This window comes from Rhinolophus sinicus, chromosome 3 (genome assembly GCF_057876585.1).
Source record: "Rhinolophus sinicus isolate RSI-liver-muscle chromosome 3, RSI-T2T, whole genome shotgun sequence".
NCBI lineage: Eukaryota > Metazoa > Chordata > Mammalia > Chiroptera > Rhinolophidae > Rhinolophus > Rhinolophus sinicus.
Window position 1 is genome coordinate 172,861,494 of NC_142503.1, and position 18,511 is coordinate 172,880,004.

At 47.0% G+C, this 18,511-nt stretch overlaps 1 protein-coding gene across 1 annotated transcript in view; it reads right to left on the reverse strand.

The window, feature by feature from the left end:
• TMEM229B (transmembrane protein 229B) overlaps window positions 1–8,350 on the reverse strand; it is a 43,794-nt gene extending 35,444 nt beyond the window's left edge. The window contains exon 1 of the mRNA XM_019733582.3: window positions 8,013–8,350. The gene's annotated coding sequence lies outside the window, so the exon portion shown is untranslated. The remainder of the gene's footprint in view (window positions 1–8,012) is intronic.
• Between the last annotated feature and the right edge of the window lie 10,161 nt (window positions 8,351–18,511).

The following is an 18,511-nucleotide window of genomic DNA, read 5'->3' on the forward strand; positions in this document are numbered from 1 at the left end:
CTAAGATTGAACAACAGCAACTGGACTTGGAGCTGAGCTGCGCCCTCCACAACTAAGACTGAAAGGACAACAACTTGACTTGGAGCTGATGGGTCCTGAGGGGGAAAAAAAATTGTAATATTCAATATATACCAACAACAAAAGATGCATACAAGTCACGTTTATCTTCTACAGTGACAAGGGGTGCTCAAAGTGGTTACCATCAGTGTCCAGACCCTTCTGATTACAGCAAACTACTGCTTGGGCAACGTAGACCTAAGTGTCCATTTGTATACATTTTTTTGGCAGCCCCCGTATATACCATAGCCTTGTCCTAAGTAATAATATCCATGGAAATCATGGGCTTCTTGTGACAGTCATGGTTTTAATGATACACATATAACCAGAGGTTAAATCAAAAGTCTTAACTAAGGGACCAAGTATAACAGAGCTGATGTTCCCCAGCAGTGTGAGAGGTTTCGACAGGACCTCTCTGGAAACTTGATGTCTGACCCTGCACATGGGAGGACAGCGTGGGCTGGCATCTGACCCCCACCCAAGACGTCCACGGTGTGAGACACAGGCTGCCCGTCTGCTATCCGAGGAGCCATAGGCGATGGCTGAGCTGTGGGGCAGAAGGGCGTCAGCAAGCACTGCCAGGTTCACTGCACCAAAAAATATGGGATTGTTTCCTTGGACCAATATGGCCACATGCAAGAGAGTGTTGGTATTAATATAAAGTCAGAGCACATCTTGTCCAAGAGGGCCCCTCGGTCAGACTGAAGGACCTTAGCCAAAACTGGCTGACGGTGAATCACTGGATTTTAGGGGCTGAGGAAAGAATTATAATCTAGAATAGAGGATAATTTGCTCTTTTCGAGACAACTAGAAGTGAACATTCCCAGTTACTGAGGGCAGAGCAGGGGAGTCTCTGGGAAACCATGAACATGACCACAAGAGAAAGAATCAGCATTAAATACCTGCCAGGCCCAGGAAGCTGGAAAACAACAGTGCTGGCCAAGTGAGCATTTTCCTGTCCTTCCCAGCCCAGTGACAAAGGACTAGACATATTAAATACTTAATTGTGACTTAAAGTGACCACAGGAACTGCTACTACCTAAGAATGACCCGAGAAGGTACGGAGCCTGAGTTTTCATCCTAGGGCAAGGAAAGAGCTAATCCCACCTAATAAACATTAAGGGACAGTGGGAGACAAAATTAAGTTGCTTTACGAGCACATCCCAATGAGTCATGTTTCTTTACACTCATTAGAAACATGGCTATTAAAATGGAATATTTGTCCCTATACCAACTAAAATCATCTCTCATATTCCCATTGGTATGATAACTACCATCAGAAATAACTAGTATAGGGCAACAAGGAACTAAGGGAAAAAAAGCAAGGCAGGCAGGGACAGAAAAGATTGGTTGTGGGGGTGGTCAGTGGGAACTCATTTGCTCCTCAACTTTGAATATGATAAAATGAAAACAGGAGATTGTATCAATGGATAGCCGAGGGTTCTTGGATAAATGGCTTTGTTCAAAGGGAAATCCAGATGACCCACTTCCATGAACTGAGAAGCTGTGACTCCCTGAGTTCCTAAGCGGAGCTTAGGGTATGATCTCGCTTTTCAGGCAGAGCAAGAGCATCAAAGAGGAGGCTTGCTCTCAGTAGCACTGAGTCACGTGGAAAGCATCAGTCCTGGAGCCCTGGGGGGACCCTGGGCTGAACCAGGCCCCGGAATCTGCCAAATCCAAGTGTAGAATATAAAACACCAATGTACAACTTCTCTGCTGCCTTCACTTGGGGACAACTGGGGACAGCTGAGGGGAGTATGAAGCTTAAGTTTTAAGACAAGATATAACGGGTGCGCCCCATGGTTTAGGATATGAAGAGTACAGACCTTTCAGCTGCCCCCTTTGAACAGCCAAAGGTAGGATGACCCGACCCAGGCCCCCTCACAAGAAGGGATTTACTCCAGCTCTGGCTTTATCCCTTAGCTTCCAATTTGGCTTCTTTCTTCTGGGGTTTCTCCTTCAGTCTCTGCTCTCCCAGCTCTGATTTCCTACAGTTCCAGACCAGCTGAGTTATGCCCTGAGAAGGGACCAAATTAAACAGATTTTGTTGGATTATCCAGCATTATCACTGGAAGAGATATTAGAGAATCTCTTCCAACATTCTTATTTTACAGATAAGGAAACTAAAGGCCCAAGGACTCATGTGACATGCCCAGAGTCACTGAGCTGAGACAAGAATCCAAGTCACCTGACCCCAGCACAATGCTCCATTATATGCTATTGTGCTAACTCTTAAAGTGTGTCAGCTCCCTTTTTCCAAGCCACCACCTCAACCTTCATTCTTCTTCCACGGACACCTCAAAATGGCAGAAGAGCTTCATCAGGTTTAACTTGCCTGGAACAAACAAGGTTGGAAGAGATGAGAATCGTCTCAACGAACTAGCTGGTCACCTTTGAATGGAGTACTCAATGGCCACAAATACTTTCACAGAAGAACGGGAGAGTATAATTGCTCTACACTGCAGAGTGTACCTAGGACCCAGAGTCATGATCAAGTATCCACAGATGGGCTGTAATTATGGGCAGGGGAAGGCCCCGAAACTAGGTTGGAAGATGAGGACTGGAGTCAAGAATCTGAAAAGATAAGCTACTATGACTAGTGGCAATAGGGTAACAGAAAGAAAAAAATGCTGCCCAGACAGCCTGCTAAGCATGAGAAAAAACTGGCATCAAAAGGAAATGGGGTTTATGAGATACATCCTATGCCAAGCAGAAAGTCTGTTCTCCTTACAGTAACTCCCAGGCCATCTGGTCTACTTCTCCAATGCAGTGTACTGACCTTTTTCTTCTTCCCAAACATTCACTGGAATGTTTTTCAAATAAGAATCTGGACTTCCACCTCCTTTTTCACTAGCCGTATTTAATCCACAGCAGCTCTCCTTCTTGTAGTTTAACTAATACTACTTTCACTTTTACATTCTCGCCAACATTTGCTCCATCATGTAATACACAGAACACAATAGAATCAGACAGATCTCAGTTCAAATCACAACTTGGACACCTGCTAGCTGTGTGACATGTGCAATCACTTTATCTTTCAGAGCGTCAGTTTTTCCAGCTGTAAAATGGGGATAATTAATAGTAGCTACCTCATTGCTGTGAGAGAAGGAGAATATATGTGAAGTGTCTAGACCAATGCCTGGCATACAGTAAGTATTCAATAAATGATGGTTGTCATTGTTCTTATTGCTATGATCACTGAAGACTGCTGAAGCTCCCTTTGCGGAATTAAGGCTCAGAGAGCTGAAATGGGTTGTCCAAGGTCACACAGCAAGTCAGGAAGTGATCCCAGATTTCCTGATACCAGAAGCTTTTGCCAGTCATCAGTTCCTATGCAAATGACATCATTGCCCAATGACCTAGAAATCTGGGTATCTGATCATATCCAAGTACCACTGCTGATGATTTAATAAGCAGTCACCATGTGCTAGAAACTGTGCAGGATATATGTAAGCTTTAAGGCATCTCCAGATCAGCATAGGACAGTAATCTCCCTTTTTATGGCTGGCAAAAATCCAATTACAAAACAAAAATGTGGAGTCGCTGCTTGTGTCGTCCAGCGGTGATTAATATTTCTGGTCCATATTTAAGAAGGTAGATGAAAGTAATACGAATGCCCTGGATGCCTTATTCCTAGCTTTGGAAAGGCGTTTTTTATTAGGAATGAGAGGGAGGGAGGGTCCTAGAGGCTAGGGACTAAAATGGGGTCTGGCCAAGGATAGCTATGAAAAAGAAGACCAGGGTTAGCTAAAAAATAGGTCTTTACCATTGCTCCAAAGAATGGCAGTTATTGTCTACAAGGTGGGCTTCCTGTTGCACCAGGGCCTGTCCCTCTACAGACGGTACAAGCAACGAAACCATGGAGCCCCAGGAAGCACATTTTATCTCGAAGCATGAATCATCGCTCAGAAGCCCAGCAAAGAATCCTCTCTTTGTGGCCCTTCAATCTCCTTCTTGGCTGGCATCCCTAGCTCCTCGGGGCTGGTGTCAAGGCCTTACGAAAACTCAGGGTGAGTGACCTTTCCGATGAAAACAGACCATTTCAGAAACTCATGTGATGGGGTGCCTCTTAAAAACTGAAAGGAAACAACGTATGAATGAACCAGCTAGAAGGCATTCATCACTCAAGTCTAACTGCAGAAGCAGTCAGAAATGGCTAATCCAGTGCGTTCTGAATGCAGGGCTTCTGGAGTGAAGGGAATGGCAGAAAGTGCACTCTGATTAGGCCCTCTTATCTATTAGATTTCCCTACATTAAGTCAGTGTTTGACAATGCAAGTCTTATTTTTTTTAACTGCTGGGCTTCTAGAGGATGAAGCAGCAGGAAGGAGCCATCTGAGGACCCAAGTCCTGCCCATGTAGACTGTGTGCCCTAATTTCAAGGACGCTGTCCCTTCTACAATACCGGCCACATTGGGAGCCATCGGCCCTGAAAGCATATCAGGCTCCCTGTTGGGGATCCAGCACAGCGAAGGATAATGGAGAGCTGGATGTTCAGAAACAAGAATTGGCAATGACTTTGGTTCCTCCTCAAATGGCCACACTGGATGGTAACCGACCTCAAAGGTAGACGCAACAACATTAGTAGAGGGTGGAACCATCCTTCAGAGGCGCTAAGGACCAAAATCATTCTGTGACGTTTACCCCACTAAATTTATACAGAGGGGAACTGAGGTTAAAATGAATACTGAGGACAGCCTTAGGGCAGAGGAGAGCGGGAGTCCACACCTGCAGGATGGATGTGAGGAAAAGGAAGGGAGCAGGCCATCCTTTTTATCTGGGAATGTGACAGATTACATGCGCAACCTCAGTTCTATCTATGGATGTGAGTTGCAGGGGTGAAAACCACTTCCTTTTCCTTGAATCACATCAGCATGGAGCATTCCACAGCTCAAAGTCTGAGGCAAATGTACATCTGAAACCAAGCACATGGGTGCCTAAATTCTAACAGCACATCTTTATCTCATAACGAAAAAGTATAACCCCTGGGTCTCCTGGGTCTAAACACTCTTAAATCCCAGGAAAGGAAAACTTCCCCAGCACAGACATTCACACACACACCACAGCCCGTGTGCTAACTCTCCATGTGACTCAGTTTCCCTCAAGGGAACTCATAACCAAACGTGCCACCTCCCTGTCTTTCCCCAGAAATCAGCTTACATTTAGTTTTCAAATACAAAGCCTCTGGTTTCTGAGAGGTAGTGGTGGAGTCAACAGAAGACTTGACCAGAAAGGCTACATGTCTTCCTACTCAGAACATCAGAATCCCTTCCAACATTCCCTCCTTAGACAGGTGTTGCCACAAAGGGAGCTGAGAGTTTGCCAAGTCAGAAATTATCCACACCGTAAAAGGAATGTTCCTGCAATGAAAAAATAAAACCCAAACTACCTTGTCTGTAAATTGGGGGTGAGGGGAGGAGGGAGGAGGAGAGGAAAGGGATACAAATTTGAAAACAGCCAGGCTATGTGAGGGTTAGATTTCCCTTCGCTCAAGGACAGCCAGATCTGATATGGCTTCTGATAAGACCAAGCAGCTTCACTTTACTACCCTCACCCAGGTCTCAACTTATAACGTCAGTGTCCCCAACATCATCAGAGACCCTTCTCAGAACTTGCAGGGTGACCATCACTAACATCCAGACTGGACACCGTCTACCAGGAAAATCTTACTGGTAAGGAGCTCTAAGACATCAGGAGAGCAGAGGCAGAAAGACACTTGCTGCCCAAGTGCTGCAGCAAGGGCCTTTCTGATTAAAATACATACTTTTAAAACCAACACTGAGTTTTCCCAGTCACACAAGCTGTAATTTAGCCCTTTCCCCAAAAATGACACCTTTCCCTTTAGAAACAATACGTAAATCTGATACAAGAGAAACAAACACAGTGTAAGACTTCCTAACTCATTTAACATCTTTTATTCAAGGACCTGAGGCTCTTAAAATCACCTTACAATTGTAAAAAGTCATGCCTCATCACTTTCAAAGAGGGAATCAAAAGTATTGTTTTCCCATCTTACAGTCAGCACATTTGAGGAACAATCCATGGAAAATCCCCTTGTCACACCATTGGGGGTGGAGAGGTGAGCCATCTGTATCATTATGCTCAGCTCTGAATGAATAGCTTGGGATAAACCCAGTAGGGGCTGAGCAATAACCATTCATCTCTGCCCATTTAGAAGCAGGGCTGGTGGTGCTCTCTGGTCAAGCACCTGCATTTGACTTCAACCACAAGTTCCAGGACCACAGTTCTACAACTCAGGTGTTTCTTTTTCTCCTGCTACCCCTTAGTAGTCCTAGAACCTCCCTCACCCCTGTACCTTTCGGTGGTTAAAGTCAACACTAAGTCAGCTTGCCATGTCCCTCCACAAACCAGATATATAAGTTGGTCCAGCCACTGTCTCCCCAGTTACCCAACTCTATCCCCAAATACAAAGCCTTAGGGAGGAGGGCCAAGCCTCATCTCAGCCCACCCCTCCATGCTTCTACAGCAAGGTGTCCTGCAGACCCACCCCTGGCCCAACCACTGTATCATGAGCTCATTCACAGGAACAGGCAGGAGAGTCACCCAGCAGTCCAAGCTACCCCACTCCCACCTCCGCCCCAGTACCTTCTGTCTCCACAGGCAAGCAGATGTAGCTCTGCCTTGCAACTGGGGGAAAACCCAACTCTTAAAAGGGCTGTCCTTTCTAAGAGAAAGAAAGGCCATGGGCAGTCCTACCACAGGATGGAAGCTGGTGGTCACATACAAACGGCTTAGATCTGGAGGTACCTCATTCCTGGAGACACAAGGTGCTGGGACCTGGGACCTAGCCCATTTGTTCTCTAAAGAGAAAGACACTGTACTACCCTCAGGGCAGGCCATTCAGCCCTCCGCTTGACCCTTCTTCCTGGTTATAGCAAAGAGAAAACCCAGGCCTCCTGATGACCGGAGTCTGAAGGCCAGAGTAACAGCTAGTTTGTTACTATGTGCTGAGAACACGTGAGAATTGAGGAGCAGAGCCTCCAAGGTTACACTTGTCCAGCTCCTCTAGGTCCTGCCCTTTTCCTCCTGGGAGGGCATGAGGCGGCATCTGAACAACTTGCCACCTAGGCTCTGCAACCAAACATCACCCCAAGGAAACTGCAGAGAAAGAGGGAGACAGTCCTGAGAAGGAAGAGAAGGGGTCAGTTTCTGACTGGGCATAGAAAGAGGGAAAGGAAGACACTTGGAAAAGAGGCCAGTGTCTCCTTGCCCTTGCTGGTGAACAGGGATGTAATGGTCCCCATCCCAGCCCTGCCTCTCCCACTGAGGACTGGAGATCAGAGAGGGCAGATGGAGAGGAAGGAGCCAGGGGGCTGGGCCGGGCCCCAGAGTATGCCATCACCTAGTCCACCATCACCTAGTTTTTCCATGCACCCAGGAGAGAAAGGCAGCAGGGTCATCTTTGCACGGTTCCCTCCCCTTCTGGAAAGTCCTCAGTCTCAAACTCAGGAGGGTCTGTGGTTCCCACTCCCAAGCCCTGGCTCCCCAGTTTCCACCCAGACTGGCGCCCCGCTTCACCCTCCCGAGACGCCTAAGGGTTGCTCTCTGCCAGGAGGAAGGGAGTTGTCAACCTCCTGCTGCCGGAGATCCCAGGTTGGTCCCTGCCCCTCGCGTCTCCCCGATACCCCTTTGTTTCAGGCGGGGAAAGTTGCCAACGAGCACCCCTTCCCCAACACGCCCCCCTGTGCGCCCATCCCCCTCAGGGAATCCAAGCGCCGGCACACCACCTAATCAGCGGCTAGCTCTGGAGCCGGGGCAGCCGCTTCGAAACCGAAAGCAAAGAGGAAGCGGGATGGGGCAGGGGCCCCATCCCGGTCGCCGGGTGCTCCCCATCACCGCCATCGCCCGCGACCCCCGCACTCGGCGCTGCCCGCCCCGCGGAGCCACCTCTCCGGCCGGCGGAAAGGCCTCTCTGCGGGCATCGGGGGCACCTACCAGTGCGGGGTCGCGGCCGCCGGCAGCGGCAGGGCAGGGCCGGCCGCCTGCCGGGCGCAGGTGCGGCCAGGAGCGCCGACAACCGGGCTCGCTCCCGCCGCTCCTCCCGCGCCGGGACTCCGGGCGCTCTCCTGCGCCGCCTGCTCCCCGCCCCCACGCCCGGCGCTCAGGCTCCCCCCTCCCGGAGTTGCCAGCCGTGCCTCCGCCACATCGCCGGGCCTCCCCTGCCGCTTCTAGTACAGCATTGTGAGTCGGCGCCCGCCACGGTGGCGCGGGGGCCAGGGGACTGCAGCCGCCGCTGCCCGGGCCGGACAGAGTCCCCGGCGGCGGCGGCGGCGGCACTCACCCATAGTACGGATGCGGTGCAAACTGCACATGCTCGCGTCTGACAGGCGCCCTGCCTCCCGGCCTGCTTAACTCCTTGCTTGCCCTCTCGCTCGCCGCGTGCGCTACCCCGCTGACCCCCAAGCCTCCGCAGCCGGGAGTCTGCCCTGCCCCGGGCGCCTGGAAGCGCGCCCTCTGCCAGAGCCGCTGCGCAGGTGGCTGCAGTGCAGAGCTCCCAGGCCCTCCCGGCCCCTGCCAAACTACCTGCATTTGAGGTGTCTGCAGGAGCCGGGAGGAGAGGGCTAGCCGGGTCCCCTCACCTCCGCGCTTGTAGGAGCTGTGGGGGAGTACGTGTACAGCATCCACTGTGGGTGTCCTGCAGGTTCCGGCTGACTGAGGGCCGTGGGCCACATGGTGTTGCAGACTGACTATGTGCCAGCATGGTGTTCTGTGCCGTCTATCCATTGAAACTGCCCTGCAAGATTGTTTTCAGTAGGCTCATTTTCAAGGTGGAGAAACTGAGGCCTGTGGAAGTTAAGGAATTCGCCTAAGGCAAAGCCTGAACCTTCAACGCCCACAACTTGGTTTATACCGCAAAGATTAAACAGATGTTCTTTGTGAGGTCAATCTAGATTCTTCTATTGGGAGGTGGAAAATACTGGATGTCATCTGGAAAGCCTGGAGATTCTGGAATATGGAAGGTGGGAAATCCCTGACCGAGGCCCTAAGACGGGTCCTAGGTCCTGCAGAAAGGCTACTCAGGGAGTGGGAATGCAATCCAACCCCTACCCCCACGCCAAGCCTGGGTCCTGCACTGGGTGCCACAGCCAAGAGGAAAGGACATTTTAAAAATTTGTAATGCCCCCGGAGGTGTCCTTTTGTAAATAATCCGTCCAGAGGGGGGCGCCCTTTTCTACTTCTCACACAAACCCTGTGTGCCTAGGCCTGATCTGAGAGGTGTGATGGCTGCTTCTCTCCTTTTTATCACATGCCCCACTAACAGAGTTCTCAGTGGTCCAAGGAAGCACGGAATCTTCTAAGAAAAGGAATCTGAGGTTCATCCAGCTGGTCTTGCCCCACTCTGGGTGAGAGGCTGAGCTGCTTTCCTGCTGATGGGGCCATGGGTCTTCCAACCTCCTATCCTGGCCGGGATGTTCAAAGGTGCATCCCAAATTAGCGTTGAACAATGTGGACGAGGAGTTCTAAGCCCATCCCATACACACCCTGTTCTGAGGGTAGCTGAGTCATTCTTTCCAGAAGGAAAGCACTGGGGTTCAATGGGGGCAGAAGGAGTTATGCTGTACAAACCAGTATAGGAAGTACACAGCCATGTAGCTCCAGGAGCAAAATTTCTTAGCTTTCCTGAGTCAGTTTCCTCCTCTGTAAGATGGAGATAACATTGCCCATTTCGTAAGTATATTTTGTAGACCCAATGATATAATACATATAAAGTTCTCGGTTCATAGTCGGCCTTCCATAACAGGTAAGTGTTTCCTATTGGGGGTAAGGCAAGGAGTGGAGAGAAAAACTCAGGGCTACAGTGAGGCAGTTGGGCTGTCCCTAGAACACTGTCAAAGAGGAGGGGAGATAGCCCTCTCTCAGGAGCACCTTGGCAAGAAGTGGCTTCAGTTAGTTGGCAACAAAGCCCACCTGTGGAAGAGGAAGCCCTGTGCCCCCTTGTCTTGGAGGCCCAGTTTTCCAGCTCTGTTTCTCAATCTGTGGCTGGCAGCTAACTTGGCTCCCTCCCCAACTGTGGGAGGCAGCATTGTATAGAGGGAAGCATAATGGGCTGGAAAGGCAGAAGATCTGAATTCAGGGAGACTTACCCACTAGGCACAGTAGGTTCAGTTCCTAGTGTCCACAGTCTTTTTAAGGTCCACAAAAATGTTTGAATTTCTTTTAAAATCAGAGACAAAGAATAAATTTTGAGGTCTAGGAAAATATTTTCCTATATATAATATTAGTATTTCCATCCTTAACACAGAAGCCATAATATACAGAAACCAAGGTGCCAGTTACAGAATCAGAAAGAAGGAAGAGTTAAGAAGTAAGGCACAGGACTTGGCATCAGCCAGTCTCTACTTTATCCAGCTTTCCCATGGACTTAACTCCATGATCTGGGTTTTCCTCATTCCTAAATTAGGAATCATTTTTTCATAACAAAAATTTATATAATGCCTTACAACTGACATGTCTTCTCTCTTTGGATAAGACAGTTATTTTTAACCCCATTTTATAAATGAGGAAATCAGAGAGATTGTATGGTTTGATCAAGATTATATTGCTACTAAAGGCAGAATGCAGTTCAAACTCACATCTTCTGGCACTCCATCCAACGTCCTTTCCAACTGTACCTAGAAGATTTCAAATAAGATCAAGTGTGTGCAGGGCAGAGCAGTCTGCAGCAGAAGCAGAACTAAAAATAGCACCTGTAGCAATGAGTGGTCCCCTGGCTTTTCACTCAAAGAACGCTGAGATATACATACAGTGTTGTGAGAATGGGTGGGGAGGGTGACCCTGGGTGAAGGTAGCCACAGTAATAGTGCTTTGGTAATTCAAGAATAGGCTCAAGGTGGAGAGCCATGGGACAAACTAAGCCCTGTTGTACTAATACACACCTAAGGAAGCCAGCCCCTCCTTTACCTTCTTGTCTTATGAAAGCAATCTGGATTTGAGTTCAGACTGCACAACGTAGCCAGATGGCTAAGGTAGTTTATTTTAACCTGTCTGAGCCTATTTCTCATCTTCAGAATGGAAACGGCAATAATACCCAACCCCATGGCTGTTTGAAGCACAAATAAGATGATTCATGTTAGGTCTTTAGCATAGTGCCAGGCACACAGACATAGTGAAAAGTCCCTGCCACAAGAGGCAGTTAGTGGTAATTCTCTTCACATTTCTTTTCTACTACCAAGCAGGGAAAAAGAGAGTCTTTCAAGTGTCTCTGTAGTCTCCAAAATGCCTTGAATATGTTAAGTTCTTAGCCATATTTTCTGAAAGGCAAGAACTTTCCTGCCCTTCTACAAAGCAAACCATCCATAACGGGGTGCTCTTGTCCACTGTAAGTAATTTTCTTGATGACTTTCTAGATACGCGTTAGTGAGAATTGAGTCCTTGGAGGTTGCCTTCTGACCACAAGTCAGGGGAGATGTAGGTCATGAGGGCAATTTCAGTGGAGGCACTAGGCCTGCAGCCAGATCAGGAAGGACCTGGTAGGGAGCTGGAGCACGGAATTTGGGGGCCAAGACAGAACTATGTATAGTCTGCCCAGACGCTGTGATAGGAAGAGAAGAAGTGAGGTAAAAGACGAAGTATTGAAGTCCAAGTCAATCTTGAGTTTGGAACCGTTTGGACCAGGTTTATAGGGAAACAAACTGGTGAGAGAGAACTGGGGGAATCCCCAGGAAACCAATCCTCTCTAACAAGCATACAGAAATCTTTGTTTCCCTTGAAAGTCATCAAGAAAATCACTTATGGTAGACAAGAGTGACCTCTTTATGGGTGGTTTGCTTTGTAGAGGGGCAGAAAAGTTCTTGTCTTTCAGAAAATATAGGCATAGTCTTAGCAGTAAGAGAGTAGGTCAAGGTAGTCTGCTGGAGTTTGAAAATGGGGGAGTCTCTCTGTAACAGCCCCTTCCTTGGGAATAGGAAGGAAAGAGACATAAAGAGCCTAAGGAGTGTGAATCTGTTTCATTTAGGATTCTTTGGTTGTGAACAACAGAAACCAACTTTAGCTATTTTAAGTCTAAAAGGAATTTATTGGAAGGATATGATCAGGTGACTCACGGATTTCAAGGGAATGCTGGCAAAACAGACTTGGAAAGGGTAGGACCACAATAGCTTTGGGAGCCCAGGTAATGTAATGTAAAAGTCAAATTTGCCTAAGTTGAGTCATGCATCTACCTTGGCCAGGGAAAGGCCGGCAGGATACCCCAACATAAGCTCTACTAGCACCCCATATCACAATCGAAAGGTAAACAGTGAAAAAGAAATCAAAATGCTGTTACCAAAGGAAGAGAAAGACTGCTACGCAGCCCCCCAAAAGCGAATGTCCATGACATGGGGGAAGCAGGCAGCACAGAGAGTGTATGTATCCCTGACTCAGTGTCCCTGTAAGGTACTTGGCTATGAGAGAAGGTGAAGGGAGAAACACATAAGCCTTGAGAAAGTAGCCGGAAGCGCTGAAAAACACCGGAGAGGAAGACATAGATGGGTGAAGAGAATCACTGCTGGTGCTGGGACCTGTACAGAGCTGGAGAGAGGTAGACAGTTTATGAACTTTGCACAGCTTTGACCTGTGCTCAGGAATGGGTGAACCGTGATATGGAAAGCAAGTGCAAAAGGTTATTAAGGAAGTTCTTGAATGTTTACAATGGCACCAAGGATGTTCTTCCTCTGAGGAGCGAAAAGAGGTACCAGCGGAGGGGAAAGAGGTGTTAGGCCCTGGGGAAGTAGTCAAGTTGACTGCAGGTTTATGAGAACCTTCGCTGTCCATCTATCTATAGGGGAAAGGGGAACGTGCTTTCACCGACCTCACAAAAGAAGGTGTGTGTTCCTATTCAGGGAATATTTAAAAGTAATGTCCACTCTCTTTTTTTGTCATCAAAAGGAGAATGCAGTAGATAAGGACTATGCAGTATTCATGAACACCTTGGGCCTAAAAATGATGAACTCACCATTCTGTGATGATGTGAATTCATCCATAAAGCATTAAGACATTGATGTGTGTGCACTAGGACAGCCCTGAAAGTTAGTGCAGTTTCAAGAGACAAGTGGTAAATTAAGGGAGTGGGGGGAGCCAATGCTAAAAGAAATCAAAGTGAAAACATGAACATACATTGAAACTACACTACCTCATACTTCTAAATGTGAGTTTAACTGTGAAGGTTGTAAATTTGGGAATGGGGGTAGAGTTGATTATGAAACTTGGGAATCATGGGGAGAGCCACCCCCACTCCCCAGCTGCTCTCATTTCCAACTCTACAGTCAGCCCAGGTGCTGGGCAAATTTGAAAGAATTTCTGCCCTGGAGATTAGAAACCAAACTCCAGGCTGGTCACCTCCCCTCTGTGCCTCCCTTTGCCAGGATACAAGGAGCTTAGTGGTCTGAGGAGGGACAAAGGGTTATTGTTAAGGCGAGCCTGGTTATGAGAAGGCTTTGCAACTAAAAGCTTTTATGCTGCTATCTAAGCCATTCTGCCCTGGGGGTGGGGGTGGAGTGGTGGAGGGGGGTGGGGGGACACTGTGTGACTGTCCCAACTTCACTATATCAGTTCAAAGAAAAATTTCAGACAGACGCAGTGATTGCAGAAGGATATCTGGGGATTTGGCGACATTAATAGGTTAAGAATTTCTATCACAACATCTCATCCAAGTCCCAATTCCTGGCCCACGAGTTCCTGGGATGCGTTAGAGTGAAAACATCTTTCTTTTTGTAGATCTGAGTCAAAAGTTTTCTCCCACAGGAGCTGGCTGAGAGGCAGCCAAGCTTGGGGTGGGGGGGACAGGCATGGGGGGCAGGGGCAGATTGCATCACAGAGGGTAGGATAAAACCTGTTTCAAATCTTTGTAGCCTCCTCATCTTAGCCCTTCTAGGAAAACTGCCACCTTCAGGAAAGGCTGCATAACCCCGAAGGATTGATGATCCCAAGGACTCTATTTTATCTGGGGAATTAACTCACTTGAGGTGTCCTATTAGTCTCAGATGCTAATTAATTAGTAAGTGTGTACTTAGTGTCTTCTCTTCCCTAGCACTGCACCATTGTGAGGACTGGGAACTTGTAACTCAATTCAACAACCATTAACGTACCATGTACTGTGATTAGGGTCATACAGGTAAAAAGATTGAGACTTGAGCATGTGGACATGAGAACAAGCCACAGTGGTCTATAACAAGGCATTACCCCCCTCTCCGAATGGCTGCTTTAAATGCTGCCCCTCCCATGTTGTGGAGAGTGTATGATTATGTGTGGTCTAGGATGGAGCTGTTTCCATGACCTGGCTTTATATCTACCATACTCTATTTGTAAAGTAAACGCTCAAGTTTTGGCTCAAAATTGACCAGTATTTGCCAATTTATACATTTCTTTCTGTCAAAAGACTCTTTGCCCTTCTTTCTTGGGCACAGCTTAGGTCAAGACACAGACCTGGGAAGGAGGCAATGCCATCTTTGGTGGATTTTTCCATAGCTGTGGGCAGTCATGTCAGGTGGTGACCTCGCAGGGAATTCAGCAGAAGAGTCTAGCGACAGGAAGGGAAGAATACTGGGGCTTCCAATGACACAAAGAAAGAACCCAGAAGTGCTGAGTGCTTTGTTCTGGAACTACATGTCTATATTCAGAGTGCATAAGCTAAGAATGAAACTGATTGCGCAGGGGCCTCATCTTGACCCAGTAGGTGTTCTCGTGGGCATCTGCATGATGGAGATAAATACTATAGCATGTCCTTGAGCTTTTACTATTTAAATCCCAATTCGTGTTCTAGGAAGACACTGGGCCCAGTGGGTCCCACTCCCTGTCCTAACTGCTACTTGCCCACCAGGCTGAATAGAGCTGGATGATGTTCCAGAACTCTAAGAATGTCAAAGGAAGTGTCATGATGGTCTCCGGCGCTGCAGTGAAGCAGTGTGGAGGAACATTGGTAGGTGTGGCGGAAAGGCATAAGAGGGAAGGAAGAGGGACTCCAGACTTTCTCCTTGAAATCATTTACCATGCTGCTCCCGCCCAGAACCTCATGAAGTCAAGCCACTGGACTCCACCCAACTAGTTTCATGTTCCTTCTTTCCTCAAGAGGAGAGCATGGCCGAACAAACACATCATTTCCCTTGCAGGATGTAAAATGGGTTTGGATTAGAACTAGGCCCAACTTAACTCTGTTCCCAGACTTGTGTCTGCTCCTTCAAAACCTGGACAACTGCCAGACCACAAGAACATAGTGTATAGTAGGAATCCAGGAACGCTGCTGTGGTCATAGCTTAATTGCTCTGAAGAGGTAACAGAGATCCAGGCAATATCAAAGGCATGTGAGTCCCCTCTGATCTGAACATTGGTCCCCCATCCCCCCAGGTCCCCCATTCCTGAACCAGGCCATATCACTTCCCAGGATCTTAACCAGTTAGAAGTTAGTCAGAGGGGTTAGCATTAAACTTGAGGGATGGGAAGATATGAGGGTAAATTCTGGCTCTTTGACTGGCAGATTGTGGCTTTATTGAGTTATTTCTCAACTTCTCTGAATCTCAGCTTTCTACTTATTGATGAGATCAATACTTTTAAAACATTTTAATAGCATCATTAGAAAAATGATTCATATTCCTTGTAAAATATTTATATAACGTAGAAAAGAACAAAGCAAAAACCATAAACATTACACTGAATTTCTACACCCAAAGATAAATCACTTTTAATGTTTGGGGGAAAAATCATATATATGTATGTATATATATATTATTTGATGCAAAAGTATACATATATATACTTTTGCATCAAATAATCAAATAAGTCATATTATACATATTTTTCTAGAAATTGTTTCACTTGAAATTAAGTAATGAATATATTTCCCTTTCACTCAATATAATTCTTCAACATAAATTGTAATGGCTGCATAGTATTCTATTTTCTAAATGCATCATAAAAATAATTAATAGGTCACAATTGATGGATATTTAGGTTGTGTTTTTTTCTTTGTTTTGTTAGTATTGCTGCTATAAATACCGAGGACAATACAGTCCTTTCAAGCATCCTTCTCCTAACACAAATTGAGAGAAATATTGAATGATATAGCTCAAGAAAGGACGCAAAAATCATAAAACCGTGCCCGTGAAAGCAAGGATTTAGAATGGAGGAAAAGGCCCTAGAAAAATTTTAGTGATTCTTACCTTTTATAAATGGCTTCTAATCTTATGACCATTACTACATATATGTACACGACTATCTCACTGGCTTGAGTGGCAAGTATATTTAGGGAAATTTTTTATTCTGAATATTCCAATGGATTTATTTCAACACTAACATTTTGCTTCCCAAAAAGAACATGCTCTTGCCAAGAGTATTTTTTTCCCCAGAGATCCTGGGTCCACATAGGAACAATCACCAGTACCCTGCAGGGAAATTCCTGCTTTCAGGATCAGACCTTTCAGAAGACATTTGAGAGTTTCTCTAGTGGCCAATGGGGCAATGTGTAGTGTTGGGAAGGAGAAGCAGCCTCACACAGCAATGCCTACCAGTTTCCTATCCTAGGAATCTATGTGTTCTGCTTCATTGCCTACCACCCTTCTTATGTATGAGAACTGCCTATTGGCTCTACCTTATTCCTTTGGGTGGGCCCCACTCTGTAAAAGGAAAAGGATCAGGATATTCAGAACTTGGAAATGTGGAAATTTCTTTTTGGAAAGGTGATTGTCTGTACCACCTCTCTGAAAACTCCCAAGTTCACGTCTATGTGAGCACAGCTCGCAGTATGTGGCCTCCCTCAGTACTCTGAATCCACCGTCTGGTTCCGGCTCCATGTCCTATCACTTTATCTGTGGAGGGACAAAGATGATACTTGACCCGCAGCTTGGACTTTGTACAGAAGAGAGTCTTCCTGTCCATTGCTCTTATGGCGAGACTTGGTGAGAGATGCCTGGAATAGTACCAAGCTGATGGTCTGTGCCCTGCTGGAGCCACGCATCCAGAGCTGGAAAGGGGGAGAATGTTCTTTCTAGCTTTCCCTACTTCACCTTAATCTTTTTTTTTTTTTTTTTTTTTTTTAAAGATTTTATTGGGGAAGGGGAACAGGACTTTATTGGGGAACAGTGTGTACTTCCAGGACTTTTTTCCAAGTCAAGTTGTTGTCCTTTTCAATCTTAGTTGTGGAGGGTTCTGTTCAGCTTCAAGTTGTTGTTCTTTTCAGTCTTAGTTGTGGAGGGCGCAGCTCAGCTCCAGGTCCAGTTGCCGTTTTCTAGTTGGAGGGGGCGCAGCCCACCATCCTTTGCGGGAGTCGAACCGGCAACCTTGTGGTTGAGAGGACATACTCCAACCAACTGAGCCATCTGGGAGCTCAGCGGCAGCTCAGCTCAAGGTGCCATGTTCAATTTTAGTTGCAGGGGGCGCTGCCCACCATCCCTTGCGGGAGTCGAGGAATTGAACTGGCAACCTTGTGTTTCGGAGCCCACTGGCCCATGTGGGAATCGAACCGACAGCCTTCGGAGTTAGGAGCACGGAGCTCTAACCGCCTGAGCCACCGGCCGGCCCCCACCTTAATCTTTTAATACCACTAAGTTTTCCAATCCCTACCCTGAAACTATGCAAAATTGAACTGGAACAAAGTATGCAGAGTTTAAAATCTCCACCTTAAGCAGAGGTTAAAGCCCATTAACCACACCTTCAGAGGCGACTAAAGCATGCAGTGGTCCAATCAGAAGGGAGCTGATCGGGCCTTAGGTGTGGATAGGAGTAGAAATGCTGGGGCTCAGGGTCCTTTAAGAAAACAAGCCATCCCAGGAGTCAGATAGTTACTAGACTTATCAGGATGATCAATTTGTAAGTTATATAAATGTCCAATCACTATGTTGTATACCTGAAACTAATATAATATTTTGTCAATTGTAATTGAATTTTTTTAAAGAAAACAAGCCGTCTTGACCACTAGATGGTGCTGAGAGATAGCGTCGGAGGTCCTGGAAGGTCAATGGTCTTGACCAAGAGACTATGAGAGGGAAGACAGGTTATGTCATCTGAACTAACTAACCCTCCTTCACAAAAAGGAGTTGGCAAAGGGAGCTTCCAATAGAATATGAGTCCTGACTCTTCTTGTAAAACTCACAAGCCTGAGCATGATGATCAGAAGCAAGAGGTGAAGGACTGATTAGTCAAAGGAGATAACAGACCTACTGGTTTCATGCCAAACCAGAGGGAAGGAGGGTGGAAGAGCTGCAATGGCAATGTCTTCCTGATCTGTTCAGGTGTTTCGCGTCTTCCCTTCTCTGTGAATCCTGAAGCACTTGTTGGTGCACTCATAGCAACCCCTCAGCCTGGAAAGCACCTTGCAGGGGAATGCAGTTATCCCAGAAGCAAAGAAAACTCACACAGCCTTGTGTGCAGGTCTCCACCCCAGACTCTAGGCCACATTCTGTCAGGTGAAGCAGCTGCTTCAAGGAGGGGAGGCCAAGGGTCACAAAGAGGCCCTACAAGGTCTC